Below are 17,662 nucleotides of genomic sequence, written 5' to 3' on the forward strand. Positions count from 1 at the left end.
AAGTAATATAGTCAGATTTCTGATTTTAAAATGAACTCTGCATTGAGGAAGATGATCTTGAAAAATGGAGGCAGATGGGAGATTATGACAATAATCCAGGCAAAGGTGACAAAAAAAACACAGAAAGGTGTTTTAGAAAGATCGACAGGCCTTAATAGTTGCTTGCAGTGCTGGTGTGGGCAGGCTGCTGCTGCTAAGTCGCTTCAGTCGTGTTGAGAAGAATTCAAAGATACCTGTGACCCAGGTAGAAAATCAAGAGGGCAAGGTTGGTGTTAAAAGTGCTACAACAGACATTTTTAGTTGGAGAATCCAGGAAGACAATGCAGATTTGTGGATATGTGTCCCTCTAAGACTGGAGGAAGAGAGATTACAGAATCTGTGTGCCGATGGTGATGTGATGGGTGCATCAATGTTTGTTTCTGGAAACATCATCAGTGTTAGAGGTTTCCACAGCAGCCTGTCTCCAGTGTGAGCCAAGGACACCCTCACAAGCATCAGAGCACCCAGTGCTGGGCTGTTTGCTGAGACAGAATCTGCAGGATGAGAGATGAGCATTTATATCTCAACAAGTCTCTCTTTGCTCTAAGAAAAAGAGCTCTTTAAAAACTGATGAAATCTATAAGCACAGGACCATCCAATAGAAATATAAAGTGAGCTAGTAGGTAGTCTTGGTCTTTCTAGTGACTATCTTAAAAATTATAAAAATAAGCAGGTAAGATTAATTATTTTTATTTAATGGGATACATACAAATATTATAATTTCAGCATTAACCAATAAAATAGTTATTGGTGAAATATTTTACATTCTTTTTATAACTCTACCTCTTCAAAACCCAGTAAGGATTTTTCTTGAGTTATTTACTTTATTTCTTTCTTTATGCCTGTGCTGGGTCTTCACTGCTGCATAGACTTTTCTCTAGTTGCAGCCAGAGCAGGGGCTGCTCTGTAGTTGTGGTGTGCAAGCTGTTCATTGCGGTGACTTCTCTTGTTGCTGAGCATGGGCTCTAGGGCACAACGGCTTCAGTAGTTGTGGCACATGGGCTCGGTAGTTTAGCTCCCAGGCTCTAGAGCACAGGCTTGATAGTTATGATGCATGCACAGTTGCTCTGTGGTGTGTGGGGTCTTCCCCCACCAGGGATCAACCCTATGTCTCCTGCATTGATAGGTGGATTCTTTACCAATGAGCCACTAGGGAGGCCCTCCAGTAGGGATCTGAACACAGCATATTTCAATTGAAGCTGTAATATATCAGGGACTCAAAAGCTATGCAGTAGTGGCTACTACATTAGACTGTAATTAAAAATACCTCCCACTCCTTTGCTCTGAAACAAATACATACACACAAAATTTTTCTAGAATTTCTAAGGATGCTTATATCTCCTGAAGCATATTTATATTTGATTAAGAACTCATGTTTTCCAGGTCTTTGGGTTTTTTGAGACTGATTTTGAAAATAGATGGTTTTCTTCAATATTGTGGGGTTGATTTTAAATATGCTAGTCATATAGAATATAAAGAAAGGTACAGTGAAAAGTGAAAGTGAAAGTCACTCAGTAGTGTCTGACTCTTTGTGACCCCATGGACTATATAGTCCATAGAAGTCTCCAGGCCAGAATACTGGAATGGGTAGCCTTTCCCTTCTCCAGGGGATCTTCCCAACCCAAGGACTGAACCCAGGTCTCCCGCATTGCAGGCAGATTCTTTACCAACTGAGCCACAGGGGAAGCCAGTACAGAGTGATAAGAATTCATTCTTGCACATTAGAAAGGATTAGACAAAGCTTTTTGTTTTATAGTTCTATAGTGGACTATCTACTCTAAGAGGTGGGCTTTTCATTTTCACAGGACACACTGTTGGTTACAGTCTTCACTAATTAACTCCGTGGATACTGTTTCTAGGCTGGACAGAAACAAAAGGTTAAAAGCAACATTTTCTAGGTGGATCATTTTAAATGCACTTTTTAATTCAGTGAATTTAAAAAATTGGTTTAGGTGGTTTCCTTTCCACTCGTCATGGTTATAGACATATCTCAGAGAAATGGCCTGAGGCATCGCTCCTTTTCTAAACTCCTATGTACCATTGCTTTAAGCAGCACTCTTATAAAGAAGACTTCTTTCTGAGTCTCTTCTCAGGCAGAAGTATTTTTAGAGAAATCATCACATTGTATTTGAAAGAATGACCCTTCCTGTAATTGGCCTGTTGGGATGATTTGGTTGTGGTCTCACATAATTACAGACCCGTGCCAACGGTCTGAGGGCCATCAGCATATTTCCAAGGCCTCTAAATCGAGGGTATTTGGTTAATTGCTCACAGGTGTTTTCCTGTGCTTATGAATACACACAGTCTATGAATTTTACAAAACTTGGCTGAAGGAAGGGCCATGCAGCCAAGGAGTTTCTTAGATTTACTCAGCTAATTAATCAGGCAGGGTAGGGATTTGGCTATTCTGTTGAGGGAGCTAAGCGTTCAGAGTCCGACTGAGGAGCAACCTGTACTTTTGAAGGAGAGTTTAAGAGGAAGACAAAAGGAAATGGGAAAACTTCAGTAAGCGGCTCCAGGCAGGAGCTCAGCATGGTAACGCACCCTGCTCTGGCAGTTTTGCACAGCAGGGTCAGCTCTGCCTCTGCAAAGAAATGGTGCTGGCTTCTAAAATAAAGCAACTGTGTCAGGGTGTGAATTTTAACTTTCAAAACTGTATCTAAAGTACAAGCCACTGTGTTGACTCTTCTTTCTTCTGGTTACCCAAGATCATTATTGCTTGGGCAATGGCCTTGAAATGTGTGGAAATTCTGAGCAGAGCATTCCTATATCGTATTTGTTTAGAAATTCATCCTGAACAAGTAAATATGACAGTATTCTGTGGCATAATGTGAAATCCAAAAGAATGTCTCAATGATTTCTATAAGTCCTTTCTATGACAGTCATTCATGGGAAAAAAGTGTGGGGTCCTGATTAGAGGAAATTGGTCTCCAGCCAGCCAGACCACTCATCATTCTGCCAAAGAAACTAGATAGAAAGTAGTTTTGCAATTCACTTCAACAATCATAGGTGAATTCCTACAAAAAAGCTAGGAAAGCCAGATACTGATGTTAACAAAGATGAAAAGGACATGGTTTCTGTCCTCAAGGCAGTTACATTTGAGGGGAAAGGAGAGAAAAATGTTTCAGAGGGTAAATTGAATGTATTACATACTATGGAAGAATCTTTACCCAGCAAGCGAATCTGGGACCCTTTTGGGGAGGGTGTAGCAACTGTGTCCAATTATGAAAGATTAATAAGAGTACAGCTGAGAAAGTTTGGTATTCAGGGAGAATATTATAATAAAACAAAGAACGCACCTCATACCAGAATGGTCAGAGTGGCCATCATCAAAAAATCTACAAACAAAAAATGTTGGAGAGGGTGTGGAGACCCTCTTGCACTGTTGGTAGGAATGCAAATTAATACAGCCACTATGGAGAACAGAAGGGAGATTCCTTAAAAAACTAGGATTAAAACTACCATATGATCTAATAATCCCACCACTGAGCATATACCCTAAGGAAACCATAATTGAAAGAGACATGTCCCCACTGTTCACTGTAGCACTATTTACAATAGCTAGGGCATGGAAGCAACCTAGATGGCCATTCACAAATGAATGGATAAAGAAGTTGTGGTACATATACACAATGAAATACTATTCAGTCATAAAAAGAAATGAATTTGACTCAGTTCTAGTAAGGTGGATGAACCTAGAGCCTATTATTACACGGAGTGAAGTAAACAAGAAAGAGAAACACAACTATCATACATTAACATATATATATATATATATATATATATATGAAATCTCTAAAGATGGTGCTGATGAACCTATTTGCAGGGCAGCAATGGAGACTCACACATAGGGAACAGACTTGTTGACACTTGCAGGGAGGGGAGGAGAAGGTGGGACAAATTGAGAGAATAGCATTGAAACATATACATTGCCATATGTAAAATTAGGTATCCAATGAAAATTCACTGTATGACACAGGGAGCTCAAATCTGGTGCTCTGTGATAACCTAGAGGATGGGGTGGGAGGTGGGAGGGAGGTTCAGGAGGGAGGAGACATATGTATACCTATGGCTGATTCACGTTCATATATGGCAGAAGTCAATAAAATATTATAAAGCAATCATCCTCCAAGTAAAAAGTAATTAATTAAAGACTACAAAGAACTTAGTGGAGAGTAGATAGATGTGAGGCTGAAAACAGAGATGACAAGCTCCATGGATACCTTTTCAAAGATGTGGTGGACTTAATCTTGCTTATAATCCAAAGGGGAAGATCCAGTGGAGAGGACGAGATTAGAGATACAAGCAGGTCTTGGAAGCTCTTGGAAGATATGGGTATAAAGGACAAAGTTGTCCTGAAATAGAGGGGTGGCTCAACTACTAAGACCAGAGAGAAAGACAGCAGGGTGGAGATGCATGTAGAAAAGCTTGTGAGCAGATAAGGAATTTGAGATGTTGGTGCTTTACTGCCTCAATTTTCTGATGAAATTGGAAAGTTCTCTACTTTAAAGCAATGGTTCTAATCCTTGGTTGTACGCTGGAATCATCTGGGGAGCTTTAAAAGCAAAACCAAGCAAAACTGATGCTTGAATCCCCTGCCAGAGAATCTAATATAATTGGCCTGAGATGCAGCATAGGCACCAGGATATTTAAAAGGTCCTGGGGTGATTTTAATGGGTTGCCAAAATTGAGAACTCCTGGCTCAGATTAGAGTAAGGCGCAAGGAATGTAGTGAAGAGTTCTAGAACAGGTATTAATGTCTGGAAAAGGGAGTTGAGGAGAAGCAAAATAATTGTGAGGCAACCTTAAAGCCAGGTGAAACTTAATACCTTACCTTGTGAGAGTCCCACTCTTCACCGGCTGATTTCTTCCCCCAGTGGCAGAGTTATGCTAGCCAATTAGGCTGGTTGTGGGGCTGGTCCTGAGGTGGGCTTTACACAGGCTCCGGGCAACAGAGAAAGGGATCAGGTCATTTTCTGTGGTTTAGGATGGGCTTGGGGAAAAGTGAGGCAGGGAACAGCCCAGCCCAATTCCACCATACTCCTCTATTTCTACTAGTTGACATTCTTATGAGCAGGAATTTGGACCAAAAAATTAAAAACCAAGTAAACAACTCCACTGGAAGAAGCCAGGGGACCAGACACTCCAGCACATATATAACTAATTGCTGAATAACCTAGAGGTGAGTGTACACACTGACTATAAATATGTATGCAATTGCATGTCAGGAACTCATTCCATGCCCAGCATTCTTTGAAAATCACCTTTCATGCCCATGAGATAAAAAGTCAGGATGTGGGTGCTGGTGGATAAGGCTCTCCCATTTGTCATAGAAAGCTTATCCCAGGTCACAGGAGAGCTGTGTGCCAGTCCCCTTACTTCCCCTGGGGATGAGCAGCGTTGCTCTCACGAGGGCAGTGACCTATTATTGAACCGTTTTGCATGTACACAGTGAGTCATTGTTCTGGCAGAATTCCCCGCTCTCCACACACATTTTTACCCACCTTTGGAATGTGGGAACACTGACCATGTATATAATAGCCTGGCAGAAAAGTGGCTCTGTCAGAGGTTTTCCTACTAAACAGCCGGAGGGGAAGCCAGGAACAGGGAAGAGGTGGGTAGAGAGAGCCAGGGCAAGAGGTATAGAAAGAAAGAGAGAGCCAGGGCAAGAGGTATAGAAAGAAAGAAATTTCAAGAGAAACCAGAAATCATGCTCCCTGCAGTGTTTCTCACCATAGGAACACACTGACTGGGTAAAACTCAATGTCAGCAAGATAACCAACATGATTATGTATGTAGACAGCATTTATGTATATATTTAAGATCCTGGGCGAGTTACCTAACATCTAGTTTCTCAAAAAAAGAATATTACCTACCTAACACAGTTGTTATAGGGATTAAATTAGTTAATATTATTGGAACAGTCCTGGAACATTGTAAGAGAGCAAAAAATCGCAATCATTGCTGTTGTTATTATGATTTTCTATGTATTAGGCAGCTCTGAACTTGAGGACATTGTTACCCTTCGTAAGTTTTTTTTTTCTTTAAATCTATTTTACTATCTGTAAAAGGGGGAGAAAATCATCTGGTTAACAGGTACATAAATTTAAGGGGATTAGAACATGTATCCCCCTAAAACTAAAATAAAACATGCAATGTACAAATTCATTACAATGACAATCCATTTATCCACAAGTAGTTATTAAACATTTATTATATGCCTGCACTGACCCAAGACATGCATGGTGTCTGCCCACATAGGGCTTATAGTCAGCAGGAGAAGCTAGAGTTTACATACAATAGAATAATAAAATATGTATTATATTATATTATATTATAAATGTAAAAGTTTATAATTGTGATAAGGTTTTGAAAGAAGAACCAGTTGTTTTGTTTGAGCATTATAACAGGAACTGCATTAGTTTGGGTATAAAACTTTTCCTAGTATGATATTTAGTTAAGACATGCTTGATAAAGAAAGTAGATAGAGGTGGGGATGGAGAGGAGGAGGAGGAAATGTCCCAATCAGTTTACACACCAAAAAAGGACCAAAGGCAGCTAGGGTTTAAGGAGCCAAGTAGCAAGAGATCTAGGCTTACATTAAGGAATTTGAAACAAGAGTACAACTTGCTCCTGTTTTTTCTTTTCTCCGAAGGTCACCCTGGTTGTTTTGAGGAGAATAGATTGGAGAGAGAAGAGGGTGGAGGAGAGAAACCAGGTTGGGGAAAAGAAATGATGGTGGTCTGGGAAAGCTGGAGTAGATGGAAATGAGGAGGAGCACCAGTTCAGTTCAGTTCAGTCGCTCAGGCCTGTCCGACTCTTTGCGACCCCATGAATCGCAGCACGCCACGCCTCCCTGTCCATCACCAACTCCCGGAGTTCACTCAGACTCATGTCCATCGAGTCAGTGATGCCATCCAGCCATCTCATCCTCGGTCGTCCCCTTCTCCTCCTGCCCCCAATCCCTCCCAGCATCAGTCTTTTCCAATGAGTCAGCTCTTCGCATGAGGTGGCCAAAGTACTGGAGTTTCAGCTTTAGCATCATTCCTTCCAAAGGGCTGATCTCCTTCAGAATGGACTGGTTGGATCTCCTTGCAGTCCAAGGGACTCTCAAGAGTCTTCTCCAACACCACAGTTCAAAAACATCAATTCTTCGGTGCTCAGCCTTCTTCACAGTCCAACTCTCACATCCATACATGACTACTGGAAAAACCATAGCCTTGACTAGACGGACCTTAGTCGGCAAAGTAATGTCTCTGCATTTGAATATACTATCTAGGTTGGTCATAACTTTTCTTCCAAGGAGTAAGCATAGGCAGAGTCAAAACATATTGTGGAGGTGAAATTGGCAGGATTTGGTGATAGACTGAGTATGAAGGGTGAGGGCTGAGACGTGCTAAGAATGGCTATCAGATTTCTACCCTGAGATGTTGAGAAGATGGTACAGCCAGCAACGGAAATGAGGAAGTCTCCTGGAGGAACAGGTTTGGTGAGGAATACGATTAGTACATGTCATTTGTTTTCAAAATCATTTCATTGAAATGCAAACTATTTTAATCCATTGCAATCAGTAAAGAATTATTATAGTACAATTATTATGTTTTAGAAGTTGTCATATAAATGTTATAACTTTTAGTATATAAAGTTGTAATATTAAGGAAATCTGGATGATTCTGAGACTCCATTTGTATGAAGAACTTCAAGCAATTAGTTGTGAGGTGAAAAACAGAATCAATCATCTGGTGACTTAGTATTCCTTGACTATTGTTTTGGTATCATTTAAACTTAACGATTATAGCTCTGCAAATAAAACCAAAATTTCTCATGACAGGAGTTCTGTACTAAAACCTCCTAACCTTGATAATTTAGAAAATGAAGAGTCTTCCTATATTTATATTAAAAGATGAATATTCATAATATCAATATGAAAGCTGGACAAAATGAAGGAGCCCTTAAATTTCAACTATGCACATGAGTCCAAGGCTCAACAAGTGAACAGCAGATAACAGTATCTCTTCCATAAGCTGTGGCTGTAGGTGACTGTTTATTAAATCACAGTTGAGCTTTGAGGTACCAGGAGGAAAAGGAGGAGGAGGAAGAGAAAAGAAAGAGAAAAATAAGGAAGATAAGCAGGAGGGAAGGGAGAGGGAGAAACGAAGGGTGGTAGTAAGTAAGGAGAGAGAGAAGGAGGAAGAAGGAATGAAGGAAGGAAAGAAAATGAAGGGGGGAAAGGAATGAATGAAAAAAAGAAGAGAAATCTCGACTTTTACTTCTAATGACTCTAAGGCCAATACATAAAGGAAAAAAATACCATTTGGAAGAGTTGTCATAAATATGACAAGAAAGATTTCTTCCCCAATACTCCATAAAACAAACCTCCCTACCATCCACCACCTTCAGTAACTACTCTTAAAGCACCAATGACAGATGGGGAGTCAGAGAATATTCCAGACTCAGAGCGTAAAGGTTTACAGCTAAAGGACAATTTATAACTGGAACTTAGGACACAGATCAGTCCAGATGTTTGGGGAGTTTATAGTTTCCAACAGCTGGTCCCCTTACCTACCAACATTACACCATCGACTTTGTATACTTTTCAGAATATCTGAAATATCTCATCAGCTGGATTCCACATGTTCTCTTCAGGGATGTAACATTACTCCATGAAAACAAGTTAAAAGGTGAAAAGAAAGATGAAGCTGAGAAAAATAGACCAAGCTTCTGCTTATGACAGCTGTACTTAATTTGCCCGAGAAGATAAGCAGGTATTTTCCCTGTAGTCAACAGTGTTGCCTATGCCCTTTTCACTTTCAGGGGTGACTGGTGATCAGGCAGATTAATTCACCTTTACGAGCCTCAGGTCCATCGTTGTAAAACAAAGTGACTGAATGAAATGGGCTCCATGAGATCTCTTCCAGGTCTGTCCTTCAACTTTGACTAGCCTTCCTGGGAGCACTGTGTTTAAATCTCATGGGAATTGGCTTGACTTCTCTGTGGAGGTCATCCAAACCTTATTTCCACTTAGCTTGTCCTGTGACTTCTAGTTTTAAGTTGGCCTGGGAATTTCTCCTCTAAAATTTACAACTGGATGAAATAAATCCATCAAGGGCGGCTAATTAGAATGAATATCATTGCCAGCACTAACTTATGAAGGAAGTTCTGTGAGGATAAAGGGAAATGATTCTCCCCAGACACAAGGAAAGTTCCACTGATCTGGCACAAGGGTAGGGATCAGGTGCCAGGATGTGGGGCAGAGGGGTGATTACTAGGTCATTTTTCCCTGAGAAAGGCACGATTCCAAAGAGGATAGGGATAAAAGAGGCCCTGTGTCCTTGTATTTAGGATGCAGTTAAACTTCAGCAGTCGGATATTTGCCTGGACCCCTAAAGGCAGGGCTTCCGCAGCCAGCGGCAAAGAGCCGTCATCTTTACTTCCAGGGATGTCACCCTTCCCAGGAAGCGTTGCCCACATCACCAGCCTTTCTCAGGCTGAATTTCTCCAATGTGCTGAGCAGTGACTGTGCAGCCTCAGCAGAATGCAACAAGACAAGGTAAGACACAGACTCAGGCCACTTCCACTCCCATCAGCCTCAGCTATTTTCCAAAGGCTCCCACTGAACATGAGTGACCACAGCTGCTATCGGCCAACGTCCACAAGCCGTGTCTCTGACATATTGTTGTTGGTTTTTACTTTTCCAGAGACAGTTCCCAAGTAAGAGGCAGTAAATTCAGGGAGAAGCAGGATCTGGGCCAACTGACTTGCCAGTTTGCTGATAGAATCAACTTTGCTGCCATGGGGCTTTCACATCGCCACATTCCAGCGCTATAGTATAATTACTTTAAACACAGAGTGGCATCTAACCACGCCACTGTTTACGTGCCCAAATCAGCACTCAGAGGACACTTTTTGCTGTTACCTCGACATTGCATGTGACTTTGGCAGGGAAAATAAGCCTGGCTTTTTGTGCTTGGCATCTGATTCAGAGGCTCTGAAGTGGTGTGTTGGGTCCAGTAGCCTGCCCACCACAGAGCTGTGCTGTCGTCCTCACTAGTTCAGCCTGCAAACCAGCTCCATGTGGGGGCGGAGCTTTCCTGCCTGGCTTTCCTGCTTGTCTTTCTCTAATAGCGACGAACTGACACAGCGCGACCCACCAAGGCCAAGCTATTTCCGGATAACACTTCCTCAACTCCACCAGTACATTCAGATGCAGTGTTTCACCCAAAGGCCAGACACCCAGCTGGTCTTCTTAGCTAGGCCTGACTGTCTTACTGCTCCACCCTGTAGGTTGTTGAACACGGGTGGATCTTCATGAAAGCATAACAGAGAACTAAAGCTACTGGATTAGATAGTATTACTTACAGATTGTTGGATATCAAAATGAAAGAGGGCTTACACATCTTTGACAAATTTGTTTAAGTCTTAATTTATATAATACCAAAGCAATGGCTTTTAAGAAGATAGAAAATACACAATAGGAACCTTCCTTACAACTCACAATAAGTAGGTCAATGTGATTGTCGTTGCTTAGTTGCTAAGTCGTGTCTGACCATTTTGCAATTGTGTCTGACCCTTTTGCAACCCCATGGACTGTAGCCCACCAGGATCCCATATCCATGGGATTTCCCAGGCAAGAATACTGGAATGGGTTGTCATTTCCTTCTCCAGGGGATCTTCCTGATTCAGGGATCCAACCAACGTCTGCTGCATTGCAGGAGGTTCTTTACCTCTGAGCCCTGGGAAGCCCAGGTCAATGTGATTACCCCCACTTTGAGATTGGGAAACAGAGATTCTACCAGACCCACTTGGGGCAGAAAGGCGATGAAGATGCTAAAGTTAGAATTGAAAGCCCCCACCTGGGACCAGTTTATGTGGCCACAGAGGTGCCCAACATAAATCAGGTGACCATACACTTTATCAGGCAAACCAGGACTGTTTTTTTCAGAATGAAAAGGAAGTTATCAAAATTTAAACATGGACCCATGTCTTATACCACTCACAGAAATTAACTTGAAATGGATTAAAAACTTAAATGTAAGATCTAAAACCAGGAAACTCCTAGAAGGAAAGATAGGAGCAAAACTCCTTGACATGTATCTTGATAATGATGTTTTGGATTTGACACCTGAAACATAAGCAATAAAATATAAAATAAACAAATGGGACCACATCAAACTAAACAGTTTCTGCACAGCCATCAATAAAATGAAAACACAACCTAAAAAATGGGGAAAATATTTGAAGACCATATATCTGATAAAAGGTTAATATCCAATGCATATAAAGAACTCAAAACCCTGAATACCTCAATTAAACAACAGGGAAAGGACCTGAGTAAACTTTTCTCCAAAGAAGATATATGAAAGGTCAACAGGTGCATGAAAAGATGCTCAACATCAGTGGTCATCAGGGAAATGCAAATTAAAACCACAGAAACATCACCTCACATCTGTTAGAATGATCATAATCAACAAGACAAGACATAACAAGTGCTGGTGTGGATGTGGAGAAAAGGAAACCCTTGTGCTGATGTGCACTGTGTGAACTGGGATAGCCACTAGGGAAAACAGCATGGAGGGTCCTGAAAAAACGAGAAACACCGCTTCCATATAGGAGTCCCTGGTTTCCCTTCTGGGAATATATCTAAATGTATCAAAAACACTAACTCAAAAATGTATCTGCACCACCACGTTCACAGCAGCATTGCTTATAGTAGCCAAGACACGAAAGCAACCCAAGTGTCCATTGACAAATAAATAGCTAAAGAAGTTGTGATGTATATATATACAATGGTATATTATTCAGCTATAAAAGTTGAAGAAAACCTAACACTTGTGACAACATGGAAGGACCTTGAAGGCCTTATGCTAAGTGAAATAAGTCATACAGAGAAAGACAAACACCGTATGATCTCACTTGCATGTCGAATCTGAAAATGGCAACAATAACAACAAATCAGACTCATAGACAGATCAGACTTGTGGTTACTAAAGGTAAGAGGGGGATCGGGAGAGGGGGAATTGGAGGAAGGTGGTCAAAAGATACAAAGGTCCATTTATAAGATGAGAGAGTTTAATACTTAGGATGTAATGTACAACATGACTATCAGTAACGCCGCTGCCCGATGTTTAAGACAGTTGTTATAAGAAGATCCTAAGAGTTCTCATCACAAGAAGGTTTTTTTTTTTTTCCTTTATTCTTTTCTTACTGCTTTTTATTGTAGCTAGAGGAGAAGGTGGATGTTAGCTGAACCTATTGTGGTAATCATTTCACAACTTATGTAAATCAAACTATCATGTAAGCCTTATACAGAAATGTATGTCAATTATTTCTCAATGAAACTGGGAAAAATACTTAAACAAGAATAACAGGCATAACCTGGGACTTTCTGGCAAACCGGGACATACATCCAAATCATCCTCCGGCATCTTCTGTCAGTGGTACTGCATCTGGGTGGACCATGAATCCAATGAAGCCCAAGTTTCAGGCTGCTCGCTTGCTCTGGAGGAAAGCAGGCTTGCGGTGTTATAGGCTGAAGGGAAAGCCAAACACAAGCAGGAAGCATCTGTGTGGAAGCAATGTTGGTAACTCTCCTTCAGATATTTTAGGAAAAGTCCCAGATCCCCAAGGCTTCAGGTACCTATTAGGCTTTCTTTCCTAAATAATTATGTATTTCTGTATTTAATATTTGGCTTCCCTGATAGCTTAGTTGGTAAAGAATCTGCCTGCAATGCAGGACGCCAGTTCAATTCCTGGGTTGGGAAGATCCACAGGAGAAGTGATAGGCTACCCACTCCAGTATTCTTGGGCTTCCCTTGTGGATCAGCTGGTAAAGAATCTGCCAGCAATGCAGGAAACCTGGGTTCGATCTCTGGGTTGGAAAGATCCCCTGGAGAAGGGAAAAGCTACTCACTCCAGTATTCTGGCCTGGAGAATTCCATGGACTGTATAGTCCATGGGGTCTCAAAGAGCTGGACACGACTGAATGACTTTCATGCATAATTTTTTTTCTTCCTGAGTATCCTCCTTTCCACCCGTCACCTCTACCCAAGTTATCTAAGCCTCAGGTTTCATATTTATTGCCAAGGGAACCTGCTAAGGTGGTGCAGTCTTGGGAGAGAAGTAGGGATCAACAGCATCCCACAGGGTACAATCCCCTGAATAATATTCCATTGTGTGTGTGTATATATATATATATATATATATATATACACACACACACCACAACCTCTTTATCTGTTCATCTATCAATGGATACTTAGGTTTGTTTCCATGTCTTAGCTGCTATAATCATGCTACTATGAACGTGGTGGTGTAGATATATTTTTGAATTAGTGTTTTTGTTACTTATAGATGTATTCCCAGGCTGTTTCTTACTCTCACCATGTTTATACCAATGAAATTAGGATAAAATGACCACTAAGGACTGCTCAAGAGAAGCAAATCTCCCAGCTGGAGCTGAGGGTCATAGATGACAGAAAAGGGGTAGCAGTCCTGACTCCTAATCCTTAGTTGTAGGAAGAAATACAGAAGAAAATGGTTTATTGTATGGTTGTGAGCTTCAAGTCCTTCTGTAGTCTCTCTGATAGAGTTACTTTCTGCGTTAGTGCTTCACTCAGAATCAGTCCCTGATCCAGCTGCTGCTGCTGCCCAAACCTCCACTCTAACAAGCTCTGTTCCTGTCAGGGTATTGGCTCATATTCATAGTATTCTAGTGGTTCATCCAGTAAAGAATCTACCTGAATGCAGGAGACCCAGGTTCGATCCCTAGGTCAGAAAGAGCCCCTGGAGAAGGAAATGGCAACTCACTCCAGTATTCTTGCCTGGAGAATTCCATGCACAGAAGAGCCTGGGCTGCAGCCCATGGGGTCGCAGAGTTGGACATGACTGAGTGACTAAGCACACACACACTCTATCCTAAGATTCATCCCCAACCAAGTTTTGAGAACCCTTCAATCTAATCCTTTCTCTGCAGTGACTCATTTTGTGGCTTTGTCATTTGTCATACAATCCTCAGTTTTCTTGAATGTGCAATGAAAATAAATAATGCCAGCAGCTCCTTGAAAAAAAAAAAAGATCAAAATTTAAAATCAGCTGATCTTCATGCATTAAAGCAACACCTTAGGTACATGGAATATGAGAAAAGGATATGTGATTGTCTTGCCAGACTTCCTGATCATACTTCAAGAAATTAGGTAAGATACTCTTGTTTTGTCACCAGCTGGATGCTTTGCAGTATCTTTGCCTCAGGGAGTTATGCATTTTTAGCCATGCTGCCAGCATGTTTCCTGACTGCCAGTCAAGGAAATGTCCTTTTAATCAGTCTGGGGAATGCCATAGATCCAAACACTCAAATTGATTAGATTGTGAAAACTGGCTGGTGACCCTGAAAGCTATGATTCTGCAAATCCCTCACATCTCTCCCAGTTCTGCTGTCTTTCATATTTTTACGAAGATCATGCATGTTTTCTCATGCCTCTGGACATGTTTCTCCAGTTAGAATGCTTCTTTATATCTTCTCCACTTGGACCGCTCCTTGTTATCCTTCACAGTTTTCCCAGCTATCATAGTTTCCAGAAAGTTTTCCTGAGCACTGCTGCTCTCCACCCATCACCATTAGCACCTAGTTCCTGATCACATCACCAGACTGCACTGTCTGTTATCTGTCTCCTCCGCTGGACTAGAAACAATCAGAGTATGGGACTGTGTTCACTATAGTATTGAATAGGAAAAAATGCTGAAGAAATGAACCAGTGAATGAAAGCAAGAAAGTATTGTAGCTCATCAATAAGACATGAACTCTGGCTTAGTGGCTCCAGAAATAGATTCAACGAGTTTCCTTTGAAACTTACTTTGATTTTTCCCCTTTTAGAGAATGTAGCCCTTATTGGGAACAACATAAGGACAAACTATTCACAGATTCAAATAAAATCTCAATGGTCTGGGAGACTCTGAATGATATATAAACAAGTAAATTGGACTCTCATTTCTGGTTTTTAATAGTATTGTCCTCCTAAAAGCAAGATGGAACTGTAGGGTGAGTTTGGATGGGTATGTTATCCCTTGATGGTCTCTTTCTCTCTCTCTCTCTCTCTCTCCCCCAATGCTCTTTTAATTTATTTTACTTTTTGAGATTAATTTCTCAAAAATTTCAAAATTTCAAAAATTTCAAAATAATTCATTTTTATTCTTTTGTTTGTTGATAATTTTTTGGTTTTTAAATAAAACAAAAATGATTTTTTAATGATAAAAAGCACAATTCACAAAGAAGGTAGACATCATAAGCCATTAGACACCCAACAACAAAGTAACGAAATTACATAAAGCAAAAAGAAGAAACATAGGAAGATAAATATATATATAATCATAGTGAGACATATTAACATTCCTCTGAGAATATTTTATCAAGTACAGAAAAAATAAGAATAGGAGCATCTTGGATAATGTCATTAATAATTTAAATATAGTAGATTTCTATTTACATTGATTTATATTATTCTCATATCCTACACAAATATACTTAAAATTTTGTATCTCATATGTTGTTAGTGGGTGTCCATAAGACATTTAGAAAAATAAATGGCAAAAAGATAAAGAGCTCTGTGTTTTTAAAACAGTCTCTGCTCGGCACTGCTTAGCCAGTGAGTGCAAGCGGAGTCCGAGGCCTCTTCCATCTAGCCCTAAGAGCCCAGAGGGATGTTTTTCACTTGCCCTTCTAAACTGTAGCACTGAGATAGCTAAACATTAGCACCAAATATTTTATCCTCAACAAGTTAGTAAAATGAATTTTTTAAGTCCAGATTAGAGCCCAGGGGGCTTGGGGAAATTTGTCTGGAAGGCTAACTTGCTTTGTCAAAGCTCACTTACAGAATTGTTCACCCTAATCTTGCACAAATTAAAAACTGTGTAATTAAACACATTAGAAAGTTTTCAAGTTGTCCAGGTAGCAGGAAAATCATAATGGCAATAATTATATTGTATCTAGAAACTGTGCTTGAAGACTATAAAGACAGTTAATGCTATGTCTTCCTGTTACACTAAAAGATGTCAACATTGCCATAATTTTAAAACTACATTATTTACTGCCCACCCTAAGTCCAGTATAGCATGAGCTGTAAAATAGGTATAGGAATGCAGCAGTGAAGCAGGGCAGTCTAGGGGCACTTTCATTACTAAAATCAGTAACAGGAAAATCTCATCTCCAACAATCTACATACTTAGAATGGGGTAAGTTTGCTTGTGTGTTGAGAGAAGTGGTGATACACTTTTTTCCCATTTAGCAGAAACTGATTCAGAAGAGGTTCAGTAATTTCTACTGTTGCATTTCAGAGAAGAAATGACTGAAAATGAAAACAGAACCCAGAAATTCTGACTTCTAAACCTATATTTGTCCTACAACCCTTCTGGGATTCCCCTTACTTTTTTTTTTTTTTTTTCCTGAATGGGGGCAAAAAATAGACATATTTCTACTTATGGCAGAAAGCTGTACCTTGGATAACTATTCCCTTGACCCAGACTAGAATGTAACTTCAGTTTTATAACAAGCTGCCACAGGATAAATTACTATAGTGTTAGAATCCTTTTGCTCCCTAGCACAAATTCCATCACACCAACCAGGCTGGTGTCCTTGCTCTTCTGGGACTCGGCCTGCTCATTCCTTGTTCCAGGAATGGTCTTCCCTCTCTTCTCTGCTCATCTAAACTGTATCTTCTATCAGATTCACCAAGGCCTCACTTCATTTAGGAAGGGTACTCCCCTTCTCATCAGCTCATAACTGGGCCCCTCTCTGAATTCCTCTAGCACTTACTCTCTAAATCATTCTTCTTAGAACTTCATTCTCTTCTCTTTTTATCTTCACTAAACTGTGAACCCCTGGAGAGCAAGGTCCATGCCTTACTTGGAGTACTGTCCTTCCCTCTATTCATTAGGCATTAAATAGACAACTTACAAATGGTTGTTCAAACAGCCCCCAGAATCATCTTATCCTTAGTGGTACTCCAAAGCTTGACGAAGAGTGAGAGAGCATGATGGGAAGCACATGAATTTTGAGTCAGACAGAATTTTTTAATCTCTTTTGGTCCTAGTTTTTTCTCTTTTTTTTTTTTTGCTGTAAATAGGAATAAGAAGACCTAACTTGCCAAGTTGTCCAGATTAGAAATAATGTGAAATGTCAATTACAGTGTCCTCTGTATAGTAGGCTGTTAATAAATGGAAGCTTTTATTGGTTATATAATAAGATCTGGAAAAAAATGATTTTATTTTACATTCATTTCCCAAACAGATGAGTTTTGAGATTACTCTCATCAAAGGAAAATAAAAATTATTTGGCAATATTATTTGAACTCATGATTAGAGAAGTGTGGAAGGAAAATGGGAAAGATTTTGGGCTGTGTGAATGTTTTTTCACTTATCAACATCAGGCTCAGAACTGGGGTTTTCTGCACTGAACATACCAGCAGTCACATCTTCAGAATGAAAAGTTTTAAAACATATTCCTCTGCAAATCATTTCCCTCTCTTCTCAGGATTTGTCAGGCTTCTCTGCTACTCTTGCCTGATGTCAGATTAAGAAGATAAACAATTTTAAAACATATCAAAGGAATATTTTAAAGGAGTTTTGTATATAA

General features: G+C 40.3%; 1 protein-coding gene across 4 annotated transcripts in view; it reads left to right on the forward strand.

Annotated features, from left to right (window-relative positions):
- Positions 1-17,662, forward strand: part of FRMD6 (FERM domain containing 6) — a 267,178-nt gene that overhangs the window by 138,204 nt on the left and 111,312 nt on the right. The gene's annotated exons all lie outside the window — the stretch shown is intronic.

The sequence above is a fragment of the Ovis aries genome, chromosome 7 (assembly GCF_016772045.2).
Source record: "Ovis aries strain OAR_USU_Benz2616 breed Rambouillet chromosome 7, ARS-UI_Ramb_v3.0, whole genome shotgun sequence".
Taxonomy (NCBI): domain Eukaryota; kingdom Metazoa; phylum Chordata; class Mammalia; order Artiodactyla; family Bovidae; genus Ovis; species Ovis aries.